Genomic DNA, 5,731 nt, shown 5'->3' with positions numbered 1-5,731 from the left:
TGATACTCCCACACATTCCTACTACCCTGTTTAAGGGTCTCAAACTCCACAGCACGGTCTGCCTTAGTCTTGGCAGGCAAGAAATGGTCTATGAAGGCATCTGCAAACTCACTCCATCCCACCGGAGGGCTCCCCTCCTCACGGGAATCCTCCCACATCTCAAACCAGGAATATGCCACCCCTTTCAAATGATAGGAGGCCAACTGTACTCGCTCTATCTCCGCAGCACGCATAACTCGGAGAATCTTATGCATCACATCAATAAAATCCTGAGGGTCTGCCGCGGGATCAGTAACAGTGAACACTGGGGGGTCTAACTGAAGGAACCTGTTAACCCTGGAACCGGAAGAATCTCCTTACAAGCTAAATAAGGTGGGTACAACATTTGACCTCTAAGCCTGGGAAGCTACTAACTGAGTCAACATCTGAATAGCTCCCCTAAGATCCCCATTGGAAATACCGGGACCAGGAGCTGGGGCTGGAGGCGGAACAAGTATACCGGTGGGAGGGATTATAGCATCCTCCGCGGGTGTAGGAACTGGGGTAGTCTGTTCTGGAGTGGACGAACCAGGCAGTGTGATAGTAGGGGGATTGTCCTCACCCGCATTATCAAGCAAGGGATCAACAATCACTCCTGGGGTGGTATTGGCTTCTTGGCCAATTCTCGCTCTCTTCTTAGATGCCATTTACTGAAAGTTAGAACAATGCACGAGTTAGGGGAAACAACCTCACATTCCGCTCTATCGCACGATGTAGAACAACAATGAAGGGTATCATTCTTAAATGTCCAAGTAGCCCCCTAAATATAGATGTGGTCGACAACACACCGATAAGAAGGGCTCTACTAGACACGGCTCCGAGACATCCTAGCACACTTTAAAACCTTAGGCTCTGATACCAAGTTTGTCATGCCCCAATTTTGGGGAGCGCGACTGACGCCCAACCGAGTGAACCCGGTCGAGCAAGCCTAGTAAACCTTTCCTACCCGGCTCATTCATGATCCACAAAGGGAGCGCGTCACCATTTGTAAAACAGGGGAGAGGTCGGTTATATAAATATATAAATGTTGCTAGTTCATTTTTCATTATATACATTATGTCGTAGTTAAGTTCCCAAAATACAACTCGATCCAATGACACCCCAACATACGTACATGACCCACATAAACGTCTACAGAGCCTCTAACGGTACAAAAGAGCAACATGACAATACCGGCAATAAGGCCCCGGCTATACCTCAAAATATGAAAACTTATACAAAGAAGGACTACATGACCCCAGGAAGAAATGGGGCTCACCAAGGCTGCTGTGATGAGTATGAGGGAGAACACCACTATCTACGATCAGCGCTATCTGTGATAGAACCACCTACATCCATTAAAAGATGTAGTGCCTCCGACAAAAAGGACGTTAGTACTGTCGAATAGTATTAGTATGTAAGGCAAACACCAATCTCAGTAGAATGAACAGTGAAACAAAGAGAAGGAAGTCACAATAATCAATAAGTACCTCATGAAAATACAAGAAAATACCAAATAAGGATCACACAATTCCCAATTCAATCTTTTCATCTTTTTAGGTTAATAATCTTTAATGCCAAAGCCACAACTCATAATGCCACCGTGTTTTTACACGGAGTCTGGTCTCGGCCCGACCGGCTAAGCCATCCCAAGTGAGACATATCCATATCCACAATGTAAATCAATAGTTCCAACACAAATGCCACCATGTGTGCGGCATGGCATCCGATCTCTGCCCGATCGGCTAAGCCATCTCACTTGAGACATAACCTCTTCCAATTGTTCACTCAATTCACATCTCTTTCCCATCTTTCATTACATGGCACAAACAGCCTCATTCATTAAATAGTTCTTGGCACTTGGGCACATTTTACAATTCAAGTCTTTGGCTTTTTATTCAATCAAATAACATCATCATTCGTGTTGATAAGTACCATCATATAAGGCATTGCACACATAAGGGAAGGAACTTGGAAATTCATAGATACGTCCTCAAATAGCATAATGACATGATAAATATCTAAAACAATGAGGGAACATAAATCTTTCAACCCAACATACTAAGGCAAACAATTCTAGTAAGATCAAGTCGGAACTTACACCAATCATTCGGACACCAGGAGTTCGATTCTAGGAAGAAAAGAGTTAACCATACATACCTCAATTGAGCTTCTTTAGACTCTACAATTTTCGGGAATCCTTAGCAACCTCAATCTATTTAAGCAATATACAAATTGCACCCAAAATTAGGAAAACATTCATGGTTCTAGTTCACTTCTTATTTTTTTCCCACACTCTTTATCACATGCATGCAAGATAAACAACCCTCACACCCATGGACCATCTTATTAATACCCCATTATGGCTATGTTTGAAATTAAGAGCTGGGGTGATGAAGTCTTACCTTTTTGGATGAAGAAATTTAGTGCTCTACTTGAGTATTTCCAAGCTTTGAGTGATGGATGAAGATTGATTGATGAAAATTAGTCCCTCCCTCTAGAACCCCCTCTCTCTCACACTAGAAATATCATAAATGAGCTCAAAATAGACCCAAATGGGGGTGTTTTAACGGAATGGGGGTCGGATTTTAAATTAAGAAAAATTGTGCCCCAACACAGGTCTGCGGTCGCATATGCGACCGCATAATGGTTATGCGGTCCGCAAAGTGACCGCATAAATGGCCTTCAGGGGCCTGAACTTACGGCCTAGGTATGCGACCAGTATACAGTCCGCATACTCGTTCTGCGATCGCATAATGCACCGCAAAACTCCCTTCGCAAAAACTCAAGAGGGATTATACGATCGATATGAGGTCGGCATATCAATTATGCGGTTGCATAACCGACCGCAAAAATGACCTCAAGTTGGCCAAACTTACTGCTTCACTTAGGAATCTAACTTGGCACTACGAAACCCCAAGTTTTTGGTTTAAATTTTTACGGGTCCTTACATCCTCCCCCACTTATGATGATTCGTCCTCGAATGAGGATCAAGGTTTTCTTAACACAGTTTCAGTTGCACCACATAACATCAGCCCCAGATTTGCCTAACTTCCTAACTTTCTGAAAGTTTCGCCAGAGTTTCCTTTGTATTTAGGCCTATCCACGTGTCAGAGAGCCCCCGAAACACACCTTAGCAACATATATAGAATTAAATGACACAGTAGAATGCAAAATAACCTCAACGGAAGCCTCATAGGGGACATATAACTAGAAAGGAGTGTCTTTATATTAGCCGAACAAGTGATACAAAACTTAAGGGGAACAACTTTATAGAGCTATTACATGGCTATTCAAATAAATGAGGGTACTTCTTTTTCATTTCATTCTCAGCTTCCCAAGTAGCTTCTTCGACTTGCTGATTTCGCCATAATACCTTTACGGATGCAATTTCTACTATAGTAACGCAGCAATCTAACTTAGCACAATGAAACCCCAAGATTTTGGTTTAAATTTTTACGAGTCCTTACAACCGGTGTGCCCCAAGGCGACATACTCGGCCGAATGAAACCCTTCTCTAACAAATTGTTCAATTATTCCTTTAGCTCCTTCAATTCTACCGGTCCCATTCTGTAGGGAATAATAGAGATAGGCTACGTGCCTGGCATCACATCAATCCCAAAATCAATCTCCCTGTCTGGCGGGATCCCAGGGAGCTCATCCGAAAAGACCCCCAGAAATTCATTCACAACAAGCACAGACTCAAGTGTAGGTGCCCCAACATCGGTGTTCATAACCCGGACCAAATTTTAGATACACTCCTTGTTAATCATCTCCGTGGCCTTAAGCTAAGAAATAAACCTACCCTTCGGCACAACATTATCCCCCTTCCATTCAATTACTGACTCATTTGGAAATTCAAACCTAACGGTTCTGGTTCGACAACAAGCTTAAAGAAACATGAATAAAGCCAATCCATCCCTATTATTATTATATCAAAATCAATCATCCCCAATTCAATGAGATCGGCCATGGTGCCCCGACCACGCACTGTGACAACACAATCCCTATAAACCCGCGCGACCATAATAGACTCACCAACCAGAGTAGATACAGAGAACGGCTCATGGAGCTGTTCCAGTTCTATCCCAAATTCCATAGCAACATAGGGAGTGACATAGGACAAAGTGGAACCGAGATCAATAAGAGCATACACATCATGAGATTGGACAGTCAATATATATGTGACAACATCTGGAGAGGCCTCTGAATCCCGATGCCTCTGCATAGTATAAAATCTGCTTGGTCCTCCCGAACTTTATGCACCACCCCTAGCTGCAACACGCCCTGCGGGTGCTGTGGTGCCTCGAGCTGGAGGAGGTGTTGTAGATGTAATAGCTGGCTGCGCCGCACCTCTGCCCATGATCCGGTGGGACGAGCGGCAATCCTTCTGAATGTGACCCCTCACACCGCACCCGTAGAATATAGGTAGGTCCATGAAGCATACCCCAAAGTGCATCCTCCCACACATAGGGCATGGTGGCCTCCGCTGCTGCTGGAATCTCCTTCCATGCCGACCCTACTGGTGGGGTCTCCTAATACCCTGACTGGGCCCGGATAGTTGTGCACTAATCGAAGATTGAGCGAATGGCTGAGATGGCCCTGATGACCCTCCCCTAAATACCGACCTACCACCACCAGAAGAACCACCCATGTTGCTCACGGTCCGGGCCTTGCTGTTACCCTCAAGCTCCATTACTTTTTTCAGTTTACGATTCTCTGTAGCTTGAGGAAATGCCACCATCTTCCAATAGTTCATATCAGAATTCAAGGCAGCTGTAGTGGCTTCATTAATAACCACAGGTCTAAGGCCTTGCACAAACCTGCACACTGTAGCCTCTATAGTGGGCAACATGTGAATAGCATACTTGGACAGGCGCGCGAACTCCATATGGTACTCCAACACATTCATGCTACCCTGCTTTAGGCTCTCAAACTCAGTGGCACGGGCTGCCTTAGTCTTGGCAGGCAAGAAATGATCCATAAAGGCATCGGTAAACTCACTCCACCTCGCCGGAGGGCTCCCCTCCTCACGGGACTCCTCCCACATCTCAAACCAAGAATAGGCCACCCCTTTCAAGAGGTAGGAGGCCAACTCCACCCCCTCTGTCTCAGTAGCACACATTACTTGAAGAGTCTTGTGCGTCTCATCAATGAAGTCCCGGGGGCCCTCCTCAGGATCAGTACCTGCTAACACTGGAGGATCCAACTAGAGAAACCTGTTCACCCTGGAACTAGTGGAATCCCATGGCTGACTAGAAGAAGTAGGTGCAATATTTGATCTATGGGCCTGGGAGGTCACTATCTGAGCCAAAATCTGTATGGCTCCCCTATGATCCCCATCAAAAACACCGGGACCAGAAGCCGAAGCTGTAGGTGGAACTGGAATATTAGTTGGAGAGACCGTTGCACCCTTAGTAGGTGTAGGAACTGGTGCAGTCTTAGCAGGAATAGTAGATTCATGCGGTGTAGTAATTGGGGGAATATTCTCACCCCTCGGGTGCTCACCCGCATCATCAAATATCGAATCAACTGCAACTACGGGGTGACATTGGCTCCTTAGCCAGTTCTTGCCTTCTTCCTAGGTGCCATGTACTGAAAGTTAGAATAAAGCATGAGTTAAAGGAGGAACAATCTTACAATCAGCTTTATGGCACGATCGAGAACATCAAAGAAATGTATTATTCATAAGTGCCCAAGTAGCCTCCTAATT

Source organism: Nicotiana tabacum, chromosome 2, assembly GCF_000715075.1.
Source record: "Nicotiana tabacum cultivar K326 chromosome 2, ASM71507v2, whole genome shotgun sequence".
NCBI lineage: Eukaryota > Viridiplantae > Streptophyta > Magnoliopsida > Solanales > Solanaceae > Nicotiana > Nicotiana tabacum.
The sequence above is the reverse complement of the archived record's forward strand: the minus strand, read 5'-3'. Positions refer to the sequence as shown.